The sequence below is a fragment of the Anabas testudineus genome, chromosome 15 (genome assembly GCF_900324465.2).
Source record: "Anabas testudineus chromosome 15, fAnaTes1.2, whole genome shotgun sequence".
NCBI classification, from domain to species: domain Eukaryota; kingdom Metazoa; phylum Chordata; class Actinopteri; order Anabantiformes; family Anabantidae; genus Anabas; species Anabas testudineus.
Window position 1 is genome coordinate 17,816,026 of NC_046624.1, and position 15,028 is coordinate 17,831,053.

The window sequence follows — 15,028 nt, forward strand, 5'->3', positions numbered from 1 at the left end:
TAATGCATACAGGCTAAAAAAATAGAGCAATACAGTAACTATCCCATAATAACAAAATCCTTTTATTTACTTTAACTGGTGATGATCTAGCCATGGGGGTTGCAAGGCAGTGACTTCTGTGCCAGTACCAAGCCCGGATAAATAGAGAGGGTTGCGCCAGGAAAGGCATCAGGCGTAAAACTTGCCAAAAACAACCATGTAAATCTTCCATAACAATTTAATACCGGATCGGTCAAGGCCCGGGTTAACAACGGCCGCCACCGATGCTGTTAACCTACAGGGTGCCGGTGGAAATTGGACTACTGTTGGTCGAAGAAGGAGAAGATAGAATGGTGCGTGGACAGAGAGAGAAGAGGAAAGGATGGAGCATAGATCTGAGAATAGGGACTCTTAACCTTGGCACAATGACAGGAAAAGGCAGAGAGCTGGCAGACATGATGGAGAGAAGGAAGGTAGATGTACTGTGTGTGCAGGAGACAAGGTGGAAGGGCAGCAAGGCACGTAGTATTGAAGGAGGATACAAACTGTTCTACCATGGTGTGGATAGGAAGAGAAACAGGGTAGGAGTGATCCTGAAGGGGGAGTTTGTGAACAATGTCCTAGAGGTGAAAAGAGTCTCAGACAGGGTGATGAGCCTAAAGCTAGAAATTGAAAGGGTGATGGTGAATGTAGTCAGTGGGTATGCTCCACAAGTTGACTGTGAGTTAGAAGAGAAGGAGAGACTCTGGAGTGAGTTTGATGAGGTCATACAGAGTATCCCCAGAGGAGAGACACTAGTTGTTGGAGCAGACTTCAACAGGCATGTTGATGAGGGGAACAGAGGTGATGAGGAGGTGATGGGCAGGTTTGGTTTAAAGGAAAGGAATCTAGAACAGGGGTATTCAACTAAAATATGAAGAGGTCCGGTTACACAATATTTTTGGAGGCAAAGGTCCAGAAGATTATAATGTCTAACTATTTATATATATATATATATATTATATATATTATATATATATATATATTATCAAGTCGCCTGCATGTAATCAATACTTGACTGTCAAATCTAATTAATTCAGTACAATTCAAAAACCTTTTGACAAATTTATTGTTATGTAACATCAAACTGAGCATGTGGCTCAAGACGGTGGACTGGTCTGAGACTAGCAACTTTCTGTAATCACACTTCAGATTTGAGTGGGTATGTGTGTTCAAAGCCTTTGTGTTTTGTCTCATAATGCCGTTTGACATTGGTACTTTTAATAAGAGCCACAGTTTCTGAACACATCAGACACTGGTTTAGTTCATTGGGTAATATGAACAGAAAGGAGGTTTGCAATTCCTTATTAAAAACTCTTTTTTCACTGTCCACTTTTCTTTTTTTTGGACATTTTTATATTTATCTCTTTCTTTTTCAGTCTCACCGTCACTTTATCAATTTTCTCCTCTCTGTCGTCTGTCTCTCTCCTCTCTGTCGTCTGTATCTCTCTCCTCTCTGTCGTCTGTATCTCTCTCCTCTCTGTCGTCTGTATCTCTCTCTCTCTCCTCTCTGTCGTCTGTATCTCTCTCCTCTCTGTCGTCTGTATCTCTCCTCTCTCCTCTCTTTCGTCTGTATCTCTCTCCTCTCTGTCGTCTGTATCTCTCTCCTCTCTGTCGTCTGTCTCTCTCCTCTCTGTCGTCTGCATCTCTCTCCTCTCTGTCCTCTGTCTCTCTCCTCTCTGTCGTCTGTCTCTCTCCTCTCTGTCGTCTGTCTCTCTCCTCTCTGTCGTCTGTATCTCTCCCTCTCTCTCCTCTCTTTCGTCTGTATCTCTCTCCTCTCTTTCGTCTGTATCTCTCTCCTCTCTTTCGTCTGTATCTCTCTCCTCTCTGTCGTCTGTATCTCTCTCCTCTCTGTCGTCTGTATCTCTCCTCTCTCCTCTCTTTCGTCTGTATCTCTCTCCTCTCTGTCGTCTGTCTCTCTCCTCTCTGTCGTCTGTCTCTCTCCTCTCTGTCGTCTGCATCTCTCTCCTCTCTGTCCTCTGTCTCTCTCCTCTCTGTCGTCTGTCTCTCTCCTCTCTGTCGTCTGTCTCTCTCCTCTCTGTCGTCTGTATCTCTCCTCTCTGTCGTCTGTATCTCTCTCCTCTCTGTCGTCTGTATCTCTCTCTCTCTCCTCTCTGTCGTCTGTATCTCTCCTCTCTCCTCTCTGTCGTCTGTCTCTCTCCTCTCTGTCGTCTCTCTCTCTCTCCTCCTATATAGATGAGGTCATGTGAGAGAGGTTAGAGACTGTAAAGTGGTGGTAGGAGAGAGTGTAGCCAGACAGCACCGCATGGTGGTGTGTAAGATGACTCTGGAGGTCAGGAAGAAGAGGAGAGGGAAGACAGAAAAGAAGACCAAGTGGTGGAAGCTAAAGAATGAAGAAACTTGTGAGGAATTCAGGCAGAAGTTGAGACAGGTTCTGGGTGGTCAGGAAGAGCTTCCAGATGACTGGGAAACTACAGCAGAGGTTATAAGGGAAACAGGTAGGAAGGTGCTAGGTGTGTCATCTGGAAGGAGGAAAGAAGAATAAGACACTTGGTTGTGGAATGAGGAAGTACAGGAATGCATGCTTGAAGAGACAGACAGGAAGACTCTCTGTGAACCTTATAGTGAGGACATCGATGGACTGACAGACTACATCTCTGACTACATTAATTTCTGTGTGGACACCCACGTACCCTCAAAAACCATTTGCTGCTTCCCAAACAATAAGCCCTTGGTCAGTCAGGACATCAAAGCCATCCTGAATGATAAAAAGAAGGCATTCAGATAAGGAGACAGGGAGGCAGCAAAAAGGGTCCAGAGACTGCTGTCTGTCAAGACCAGGGAGGGGAAGGAGACTTACAGGAGAAAACTAAAAACATAGCCTTCAACAGAACAACACCAGGGGCATGAGGACCATCACTGGCTACAAGTCCAGCAGCCAGGAGAATGTGGGGACTGTGGACCGAGCCAATGAATTGAATAATTTTTTCAATCGATTCCAGGCTGAGCCACAGAGCCCACTTCAGTTCACTAACTGCTCCTCAGTCCCTCCCCCACACGACTCAGCCACCACCCGCACAATCTCAGCTGAGCAGGTGAGAAGAGAGCTGCACAGGCTTCACCCCACAAAGGCTGCAGGTCCTGATGGAGTCAGCCCAAGGGTGCTGAAAGCCTGTGCTCCTCAGCTATGTGTTGTTCTCCAGCACATCTTCAATCTCAGCCTGCACCTGGAGAGAGTTCCTCTAGGGTGGAAAAAGTCGTGCCTGGTTCCAGTGAATGAGACGCCACGTCCCAGAGTCCTCAATGACTTCAGACCAGGGGCTCTGACATCACATATCATGAAGGCTTTTGAGAAGCTAATTCTGGAGTCCCTGCGACCTCTGGTCAAACCCTCACTTGATCCCCTCCAGTTTGCTTATCAACCCCATATTGGAGTGGATGACGCCATCATACACCTTCTCCATCGCACCTACACCCACCTGGACAAGCCTGGGGGCTTAGTGAGGATCATGCTTTTTGATTTCTCCAGTGCATTCAACACCATCCGGCCTGCACTGCTGGGAGAGAAATTAAAAAACATGCAGGTCAACACTCCCCTGATTTCCTGGATCACGGACTACCTCACTAACCGGCCACAGTACGTCCGCCTGCAGAACTGTGTGTCTGACACTGTGGTCTGTAGCACAGGTGCTCCACAGGGGACAGTTCTGTCTCCATTCCTCTTCACCCTGTACACCTCAGACTTCAGGTACAACTCAGAGTCCTGTCATCTTCAGAAGTTCTCTGATGACTCTGCAGTTGTAGGATGTATTCAGGGTGGCGATTTCACAGAGTACCGTGGAGTGGTGGACAGTTTTGTTGACTGGTGTGGACTAAACCATCTGCAGCTCAACATCAACAAAACAAAGGAGCTGGTGATGGACTTCAGGAAATCTGGGAGTCCTGTCATCCCTCTCTCTATACAGGGGGAGGAGGTGGAGGTGGTGTCCGAGTACAAATACCTGGGAGTGTACTTGGACAACAAACTGGACTGGACCAAAAACTCATCAGCATTGTACAGAAAGGCTCAGAGCCGGATGTACTTCCTGAGGAGACTCAGGTCCTTCAACGTCTACAGCACCATGCTGCGGATGTTTGATGAGTCTGTGTGTCATCTTCTATGCTGTGGTCTGCTGGGGCAGCAACATGAAGGTGGCAGACACTAACAGACTAAACAAGCTGATTAGGAGGGCTGGCTCTGTTCTGGGGGTGGAGCTGGACCCTCTACATGTTGTGGCTGAAAGGAGGATGCTGTCCAAACTCCTCTCAATCTTGGGCAATCCCTCCCACCCACTGCACAGTGTGTTGGTTGGACAGAGGAGCATGTTCAGCCAAAGACTTATTAACATTAAATGCTCCACTGAGCGCCACAGGAGATCCTTTCTACCTGTGGCGCTCAATCTGTATAATTCCTCCCCCCTCTGTAAGGGGTGGGGGAAGTGAAACTGTCATATACTTACTGTGAATATATTGACCCAATTTCATTTATCTATTTTACCTATACTGTATATATATTGAGTTTTTCGGTATTGATGTTACTGTGTATTTATGTTGGTGTATTTATGTTGGTGTTGGATCTTTCCTGGTTGTGGTTCCCATTCTTTCTGTCTGTTGTCTATTGAGAACAATGGTAATGAGGAAGTTTTTTGAATCTTGAATCTTGAATACTCCTCATCTTATACAAACCAGGTGCCAGGTGATATTGTTCGGCATTCACAATCAGACTTTTCTATTTGTTCATTATGATTAAATTAAATATTATATTGCAGCTCTGCAGCAATCTAGCCACAGGCTAGCCACAAGCCAGTGACTTGTGTGCCGATCCCAAGCCCGGATAAATTGTGTCACAAGACTGTGAGTTAGAAGAGAAGGAGAGATTCTGGAGTGAGTTTGATGAGGTCATAGAGAGTATCCCCAGAGGAGAGAGACTAGTTGTTGGAGCAGACTTCAATGGGCATGTTGGTGAGGGCAACAGAGGTGATGAGGAGGTGATGGGCAGGTTTGGTGTAAAGGAAAGGAATGTGGAAGGACAGATGGTGGTGGACTTTGCTAAGAGGATGGAAATGGCTGTAGTCAACACTTACTTCCAGAAGAGAGAGGAACACAGAGTGACATACAGAAGTGGAGGTAGGAGTATGCAGGTGGACTACATCCTATGTAGACGAGGTCATTTGAGAGAGGTTAGTGACTGCAAAGTGGTGGTAGGAGAGAGTGCCCAGCATGCACTGGGGACAAATCACTGGTCGCTAGTCCTGCGGTTTTCAGTGACGGGTTTAGGGGAACCTGTCTCAAAATAGTCAAGATTATTTAAAACAGAAATATTTAAAGCGTACACTAAGTTCACAAACTGTGATGACAGCTCATCAGCATACACTGATTCATTATAGGGGGTCATGAGTCTACAGGGTTGGGATCCATAAACGAGAGAGTACTGGGGCTGGAAAACAAAGATTTGATTGATTTTACTTTTCTTATTCAATCACTGGATTAAATAATAGTTAAAAACATGAGATAACACAGTCATCAAGATGGTGATGTCAAAATAAAGACACAATCCTAGAAAAAAGTCCTTCTACAGGTATTTTCTTTATTTGTTTTGTGGTTTTATTTGTCATTTTATACAACATAATAATAATACAACATATGACATGGCACAGTATTGGATATTAATAAAGTGTAGTTAAAGTTTTAGTTTCCATTATGTGCACAGCTGTTTCTTTTTCTTGTCATGCCACACGATAGCCCTCTGCAAAAGAAATGTAAAACATTTAGTCCCAAATAACACAAATGAGAAACTGTAACACAATCTCAAAGTAAAACTGAACTCTGTGCTGATAATGACAATTTAACATTCTCGCTCTATGAATAGTATGAATCTGATATGATGTTATTTTGTGAGTTACAAGTATCATGAAGTTGTAATTAATTTACATACTGGAAAAAGCGTTAAAGTGTTACACTGAAAATAAATAATAATAATTTTTATGTTTGTTGATTTTACATTGGTGTGATACACATAAAAATGACATGTCTGATGTGATGCATTGTATTAAAACCTGCACAAAGAAGATTGTTGCTTGCTTTGTGTGCGTGAAACATCCTGGTAATATTGAACCAGGTGTGTAGCAGAGGTGGTGTCTGAACATAATGAAAAGATTAAAGCTTATGTGACTTCTAGAAGGTAATGTTCAAAGAAAACAGGAAGAGAAATATCAAGTAAATGCATCTCAGTTTTAGGAGAGTGATAAAAACAGCTTGTACTAACCTTTAGGTTGATCCTTCATTTTCCAAACAACAAGATTTTTGGTTCAACTTCCTCCTCTGGAACAACTACAAGATTTCAACACAGGCGCCGTTAGCAGCAAATCCACAAACATTCAGATCTGTGTTAGTTTGTAGTGTAATAAAAGAATTAAGAATTTTAGTAAGATATTCTCACATGTACAGACATGTACCTCTGTTACACACCTGGTAATATTGAACCAGGTGTGTAGCAGAAGTGGTGTCTGAATATAATGACAGGTAAAAGCCTATGTGTCTTCTAGAAAGTAATGTACCAAGAAAACAAGAAGAGATATGATGAGTAAATGCATCTCAGTTTTGGGAGAGTGATAAAAACAGTTTGTACTAACCTTTAGGTTGATCCTTCATGATGCTGGTTTTTATGGGGACTGTTCCCACACCTCGTTTTGGGGCCAGTCCTTTCTCCTCTGGAACAACTACAAGATTTTAAAACAGGCGCCGTTAGCAGCAAATCCACAAACATTTAGATCTGTGTTAGTTTGTAGTGTAAGAAAAGAATTAAGAATTTTAGTAAGATATTCTCACATGTACAGACATGCAGGACAATCTGTACCTTTACTGTCCCCAGATGAACCCGTGGAGGACGACACTTGAAGTGCAATCACGAGAGCAAAGAGCAGGATCACAATCTTAGCTTTCATTTTCTACAAGACAACACTCAGTCTTAGTGTAATCCTCTGTCTTTTACCTTATAATACAAATATGTTCAGAAAAAGCTGGAAAGAGATTTCAAACAAGAGCTCACCTCTGTTTTTCTGTGGAGCAGCAGTCTTTAGATGTCTCTTAATGATGTCCCTGCTGTGACTTTATAGTAGACACCTCACAGGCAGGGTGTGTGTATATTTATTGATATTAAAATGATATCAAAGTGACTCCATGTCTCTGCTCAGGTTCATAACACAAACAAAATGCACAAGTTTTTCAAATTATTGATGCAACAAGCCACATTCAGTCCCAGTCAAAGTCACACAGATGTGAGCTGACACAGTGTTTTCTATAATAAAGCACGGTCACTCTTTCATGGAGTCCTCTGCTGCACATCCTGTGATATCTACTGTATGAAGGCTGTGGGCTTAGTGGACCAGAGCTATTGTGACAGTTTGGATTATCTTCACGATTTTCTCATTATCATTAAATAGGTGATATGAAATATTGTAGCTCTGCAGCACCATGTTGTTCGTGATGTAATACATCGCATACATATATAATGAATACAGGCAAAAAAAAATAAAGCAGTACAGTAACTATCCCACAATAACAAAATCCTTTTATTTACTTTAACTGGTGATAATCTAGCCACAGGGGTTGCAAGCCAGTGACTTCTGTGTCAGTACCAAGCCCGGATAAACAGAGAGGGTTGCGTCAGGAAAGGCATCCGGCATAAAACTTGCCAAAAACAACCATGTGAATCTTCCATAAGAATTTCATACCGGATCGCTCAAGGCCCGCGTTAACAACGACCGCCACCGATGCTGTTGTCCTACGTTCTCTATGTTCTAGAGGTGAAAAGTGTGAGGGAACGGACTGACACGGAGTAAACAGGTAAGTACAAAAGGAACTATTTATTAACAACAAAAGGCAGGGACTATTTATTAACAACAAAAGGCAGGGACACAGGGAAACCAAACAAACACTAACAAAGTATCAACACAAAAAGACCCAAAACCACGGTGGATTAGAACTAACAAAAACCAGGAACCGACAGACCAAGTAGCAACCTAAAACAACGCAGGAATGCAGGTAAAAAATATAAAACAACTAAACACACAAATAACTGACTAACTTAAGACAGGACTACACAGCACAAAACCGACAGACTAAAAAATACAAAAGTAACAAAAGAAAACTACTGTCGAGGGCAAGGCAACACAGGAGCAAACGCCAAAACCAAAAATACAAAGTGACAACAGAAAATCACTGCAGTCGCAGGCAAACAAAACTCACATGTGGGGAAACAGTCCAACAAACAAACGAGGAAGATGACGGACGAACCAGAGTTGCTGAGGACACTATGCAACATGACACACAACACAATGTGACGAACCAGCAGAGAACAAAGGACTGAGGGAAGCTTATAAAACAAAAAGGGGAACACAGGTGAAATTAATCAGTCAATTAAGAGTCCATGGGGTGAGTGGAGGTGGAGGTGCAGGAAGGGAGAAAACAAACAGAAGGGGGAGACAAAAACGTCTAAACAGGCAGGTATGAGGCCTGAATCCTGACAGGACCCCCCCGGCAAGGGCGGATACCAGACGGCCACAAACAAACGAGGACGGGCGGGAGGAGGGAGGCCCGGAGGAGGGCCCGAAACACCAGACCGGGTGGGCGGAGGGAGGCCCGGTGGAGGGACCGGGAGCAGCAGACCAGGAGTGCCTCCGGCGGACGGCCAGGAGGCGGCAAACGGACCAGCAGTGCCTCCGGCGGACGGCCAGGAGGCGGCAAACGGACCAGCAGTGCCTCCGGCGGACGGCCAGGAGGCGGCAAACGGACCAGCAGTGCCTCCGGCGGACGGCCAGGAGGCGGCAAACGGACCAGCAGTGCCTCCGGCGGACGGCCAGGAGGCGGCAAACGGACCAGCAGTGCCTCCGGCGGACGGCCAGGAGGCGGCAAACGGACCAGCAGTGCCTCCGGCGGACGGCCAGGAGGCGGCGAACAGGACTGGAGAGACGACGAACCAGAAGGCGGAGCCTCGGGCGGACGGCCGGGAGGCGACGAACCAGAAGGCGGAGCCTCGGGCGGACGGCAGGGAGGCGACGAACCAGAAGGCGGAGCCTCGGGCGGACGGCCGGGAGGCGACGAACCAGAAGGCGGAGCCTCGGGCGGACGGCCGGGAGGCGACGAACCAGAAGGCGGAGACGACAAACCAGAAGACAGAGCCTCGGGCGGACGGCCGGGAGGCGGCAGGAGAGCCGCAGACCGAAGAACCTCGGGACTGCGAAGCGGAAGCCGGCTGCGGAGCTGCGGCCTGGAGAGCCGGCTGAGGAGCGCCGGGCGGATGCTCCGGCGTCTGGAGTGCCGGCTGAGGAGCGCCGGGCGGATGCTCCGGCGTCTGGAGTGCCGGCTGAGGAGCGCCGGGCGGATGCTCCGGCGTCTGGAGTGCCGGCTGAGGAGCGCCGGGCGGATGCTCCGGCGTCTGGAGTGCCGGCTGAGGAGAGACGGCGACGGCGGCGGCGGCCTCTGCGTCGACCCGTCCGAAGACTGAAGAGACGGCGACGGCGGCGGCGGCCTCTGCGTCGACCCGTCCGAAGACTGAGGCGACGGCGGCGGCGGCCTCTGCGTCGACCCGTCCGAAGACTGAAGAGACGGCGGCGGCCTCTGCGTCGACCCGCCTGGGAACCGGACTGGAGCAGTGGCGGCTGCAGGGACCAGATCAGCAGCTGACACCAGAGCAGCGGTGACTGCGGCAATCAAGGTGGCTGCAACTGCAGCGACAGCTGAGGGACCAGGAACGGAAGAGGCTGATGAGGGACCAGGAACGGAAGAGGCTGATGAGGGACAGGACGGAAGAGGCTGATGAGGGACCAGGAACGGAAGAGGCTGATGAGGGACCAGGAACGGAAGAGGCTGATGAGGGACCAGGAACGGAAGAGGCTGATGAGGGACCAGGAACGGAAGAGGCTGATGAGGGACCAGGAACGGAAGAGGCTGATGAGGGACCAGGAACGGAAGAGGCTGATGAGGGACCAGGAACGGAAGAGGCTGATGAGGGACCAGGAACGGAAGAGGCTGATGAGGGACCAGGAACGGAAGAGGCTGATGAGGGACCAGGAACGGAAGAGGCTGATGAGGGACCAGGAACGGAAGAGGCTGATGAGGGACCAGGACGGAAGAGGCTGATGAGGCGACAGGAACGGAAGAGGCTGATGAGGCGACAGGAACGGAAGAGGCTGATGAGGCGACAGGAACGGAAGAGGCTGATGAGGCGACAGGAACTGAAGAGGCTGATGAGGCGACAGGAACTGAAGAGGCTGATGAGGCGACAGGAACTGAAGAGGCTGATGAGGCGACAGGAACTGAAGAGGCTGATGAGGCGACAGGAACTGAAGAGGCTGATGAGGCGACAGGAACTGAAGAGGCTGATGAGGCGACAGGAACTGAAGAGGCTGATGAGGCGACAGGAACTGAAGAGGCTGATGAGGGCGACAGGAACTGAAGAGCTGCAGCGCAGCACGGCTGCGACGAGGGCTGCCGCGGGCAAACAAAGCCGCAGCGGCTGCACAACAAACGCTAGCAGCATGGGCGGCGGGGCTATCGCCAGCAGCATGGGCTGCATGAGCAGGACAAACTAGAGCCGCAGCATCGGCTGCAGAACCAGTACAAACAAAAGCAGCATCGGCTGCAGAACCAGTACAAACAAAAGCAGCATCAGCTGCAGGACAAACTAGAGCCGCAGCATCGGCTGCACGGCCAGGACAAACTAGAGCCGCAGCATCGGCTGCAGAACCAGTACAAACAAAAGCAGCATCGGCTGCAGAACCAGTACAAACAAAAGCAGCATCGGCTGCAGAACCAGTCTGCGCTTGCTGTGCACGGTAGTCTCTGGGGTTTCCACCCGCAGAGCAAGACGAGAACCCCAGTAAGGGGAAAGGTGAGGTTCACAGGGGGTGGGTGACTGGCTCACTAACACACCACACCGGAGATCTAGCTCAGGAGCCGACTGAGCCTTCAGCTCTGCATATATTGAGCGAGCTTCCTCGGGGCTCAGAGCAACAGGTGTTAGTGGGTCAGGTGAGGTGACTGGCGGAACCGGTGACGTACTGAGTGATTGAGCGGAAATGGAGGACTGAATGGGTGGGGGAGCCGACAAAAAACGTTCCCTGGCTGAAATCAGACATGCCATCGCAGCGTCTTCCAAGTGTCTAAACTCGACATATTTCAGTAGGTACTCCTTATCCTTGAAGGCTCTGATCAAGGCCCTACACATGGCCTCCACACACTCCAACGTGTCAGCCATGTCCACGCACCGTAGTACATATGCTGAACTGCTCTGGAGGTCTAAATATTCATCCCTCAGGATGTCTTCATAAACACCATAGTGCATAAAAGACGGACAGGGAGGGAGGACGGTGCAACCAGTGGTGGAATTGGGTGATTCCATGGTCGCTTTTGGCTGGTTCGTTCTGTGAGGGAACGGACTGACACGGAGTAAACAGGTAAGTACAAAAGGAACTATTTATTAACAACAAAAGGCAGGGACTATTTATTAACAACAAAAGGCAGGGACTATTTATTAACAACAAAAGGCAGGGACACAGGGAAACCAAACAAACACTAACAAAGTTTCAACACAAAAAGACCCAAAACCACGGTGGATTAGAACTAACAAAAACCAGGAACAGACAGACCAAGTAGCAACCTAAAACAACGCAGGAATGCAGGTAAAAAATATAAAACAACTAAACACACAAATAACTGACTAACTTAAGACAGGACTACACAGCACAAAACCGACAGACTAAAAAATACAAAAGTAACAAAAGAAAACTACTGTCGAGGGCAAGGCAACACAGGAGCAAACGCCAAAACCAAAAATACAAAGTGACAACAGAAAATCACTGCAGTCGCAGGCAAACAAAACTCACATGTGGGGAAACAGTCCAACAAACAAACGAGGAAGATGACGGACGAACCAGAGTTGCTGAGGACACTATGCAACATGACACACAACACAATGTGACGAACCAGCAGAGAACAAATGACTGAGGGAAGCTTATAAAACAAAAAGGGGAACACAGGTGAAATTAATCAGTCAATTAAGAGTCCATGGGGTGAGTGGAGGTGGAGGTGCAGGAAGGGAGAAAACAAACAGAAGGGGGAGACAAAAACGTCTAAACAGGCAGGTATGAGGCCTGAATCCTGACAGAAAAGAGTGTCAGACAGGGTGATGAGCCTAAAACTACAAATCAAAGGGGTGATGGTGAATGTAGTTAGTGGGTATGCTCCACAAGTTGACTGTGAGTTAGAAGAGAAGGAGAGATTCTGGAGTGAGTTTGATGAGCTCATAGAGAGTATCCCCAGAGGAGAGAGAGTTGTTGTTGGAGCAGACTTCAACAGGCATGTTGGTGAGGGGAACAGAGGTGATGAGGAGGAGATGGGCAGGTTTGGTGTAAAGGAAAGGAATCTAGAAGGACAGATGGTGGTGGACTTTGCTAAGAGGATGGAAATGGCTGTAGTCAACACTTACTTCCAGAAGAGAGAGGAACACAGAGTGACATACAAGGGTGGAGATAGGAGTACACAGGTGGACTACATCCTATGTAAATGAGGTGATTTGAGAGAGGTTAGTGACTGCAAAGTGGTGGTAGGAGAGAGTGTAGCCAGACAGCACCACATGGTGGTGTGTAAGATGATTCTGGTGGTCAGGCATAAGAGGAGAGGGAAGACAGAAAAGAAGACCAAGTGGTGGAAGCTAAAGAATGAAGAAACTTGTGAGGAATTCAGACAGAAGTTGAGACAGGTTCTGGGTGGTCAGGAAGAGCTTCCAGATGACTGGGAAACTACAGCAGAGGTTATCAGGGAAACAGGTAGGAAGGTGCTAGGTGTGTCATCTGGAAGGAGGAAAGAAGATGAAGACACTTGATGGTGGAATGAGGAAGTACAGGACTGCATCCAGAGGAAGTTGGATGGGAGAAATTCACTGTCTATTTGCAAATATAAATGTATTTGTGCCCAGCATGCACTGACCACAAGTTACTGGTCGCTAGTCCAGCGGTTTCCAGTGTGGGGGTCGGGGGAACCCCAAGATGTCTCAAAATAGTCAAGATTATTTAAAACAAAAATATTTAAAGGCTACACTAAAGATTTGATTAATGCAACTTTTCTTATTCAATCACTGGATTAAATAATAGATAAAACATGAGATAACACAGGCATCAAGTTGGTGATGTCAAAATAAAGACACAATCCTAGAAAAAAGTCCTTCTACAAGTATTTTCTTTATTTGTTTTGTGGTTTTATTTGTCATTTTAGTACAATACAACAAATGACATGGCACAGTATTGTATATTAATAAAATATAGTTAAAGTTTTAGTTTTCATTATGTGCACAGCTGTTTCTTTTTCTTCTCACATGATAGTCCTCTGCAAAAGAAATGTAAAACATTTAGTCCCAAATAATACAAACAGGAAACTGCAACACAATCCCAAAGTAAAACTGAACTCTGTGCTGATAATGACAATTTAACATTCTCGCTCTGTGAATAGTATGAACCTGATATGTTGTTATTTTGTGAGTAACAAGTAGCATGACGCTGTAATTAATTTACATGCAGCAACTGGAAAAAGCTAAGTATTACACTGAAAAAGTAAAATAAATAGTGATCATTTTCTGTGTTTCTTGATGTTACATTGGTGTGATACACACAAAAAATACATGTCTGATGTGATGCATTGCATTAAAACCGGCACAAAGAAGATTGTTGCTTGCTTTGTGTGCGTGAAACAACCTAGTAATATTGAACCAGGTGTGTAGCAGAGGTGGTGTCTGAACATAATGAAAAGGTGAAAGCTTATGTGACTTCTAGAAAGTAATGTACAAAGAAAACAGGAAGAGATATGATGAGTAAATGCATCTCAGTTTTAGGAGACTGATAAAAACAGCTTGTACTAACCTTTAGGTTGATCCTTCATGGTTTTGTTTTTGGGGCCAGTCCTTTCTCCTCTGGAACAACTACAAGATTTCAACACAGGCGCCGTTAGCAGCAAATCAACAAACATTTAGATGTGTGTTAGTTTGTAGTGTAATAAAAGAATTAAGAATTTTAGTAAGATATTCTCACATGTACAAACATGCAGGACAATCTGAACCTTTACTGTCCCCAGATGAACCCGTGGAGGACGACACTTGAAGTGCGATCACGAGAGCAAAGAGCAGTATCACAATCTTAGCTTTCATTTTCTACAAGACAACACTCAGTCTTAGTGTAATCCTCTGTCTTTTACCTTATAATACAAATATGTTTAAAAAAAGCTGGAAAGAAATTTCAAACAAGAACTCACCTCTGTTTATCTGTGGAGCAGCAGTCTGTAGATGTCTCTAATCTAATAAGCACTTAAATACTCCTTATCTTTACCAAACACCTCAAAGTAGAGCCAGGTGATATTATTCAGCATCCACGATCAGACTTTTCTATTTGTTTGTTATCATTAAATGGGTGATATTAAATATTGTATTGTAGCTCTGCAGCACCATCTCGTTCGTGATGTAATACATCACATGTATATATAATGAATACAGGCTAAAAAAATAGAGCAGTACAGTAACTATCCCACAATAACAAAATCCTTTTATCTACTTTAACTGGTGATGATCTAGCCATGGGGGTTGCAAGGCAGTGACTTCTGTGCCAGTACCAAGCCTGGATAAACAGAGAGGGTTGCGACAGGAAGGGCATGAAACTTGCCGGTCGATCCTTTATCGAGGAATAAAGTTGATGAGCAACACAATGAAGCTGTGGGAAAGAGTAGTGGAAGCCAGGCTTAGGAAGAAGGTGGAGATTTGTGAGCAGCAGTATGGTTTCATGCCCCGTAAGAGCACCACTGATGCCATTTTTGCTTTGAGAATGTTGATGGAAAAGTACAGAGATGGTCAGAAGGAGCTGCATTGTGTCTTTGTAGATTTAGAGAAGGCGTATGACAGGGTGCCGAGGGAGGAGCTGTGGTACTGTATGAGGTCGTCGGGAGTGGCAGAGAAGTACGTCAGACTAGT

General features: G+C 46.4%; 2 long non-coding RNA genes across 2 annotated transcripts; both read right to left on the minus strand.

The window, feature by feature from the left end:
• Window positions 1-5,585: 5,585 nt before the first annotated feature.
• On the minus strand, window positions 5,586-7,207 carry LOC113158173. Its single transcript, XR_003298559.1, has 5 exons — window positions 7,067-7,207; window positions 6,875-6,965; window positions 6,651-6,737; window positions 6,284-6,348; window positions 5,586-5,764 (listed from the first exon to the last, which is right to left on the minus strand). It is a non-coding gene; the product is annotated as an uncharacterized LOC113158173 (long non-coding RNA).
• A 6,029-nt stretch (window positions 7,208-13,236) lies between these two features.
• Window positions 13,237-14,473, minus strand: LOC113158175. Its single transcript, XR_003298562.1, has 4 exons — window positions 14,320-14,473; window positions 14,128-14,218; window positions 13,932-13,990; window positions 13,237-13,401 (listed from the first exon to the last, which is right to left on the minus strand). It is a non-coding gene; the product is annotated as an uncharacterized LOC113158175 (long non-coding RNA).
• Between the last annotated feature and the right edge of the window lie 555 nt (window positions 14,474-15,028).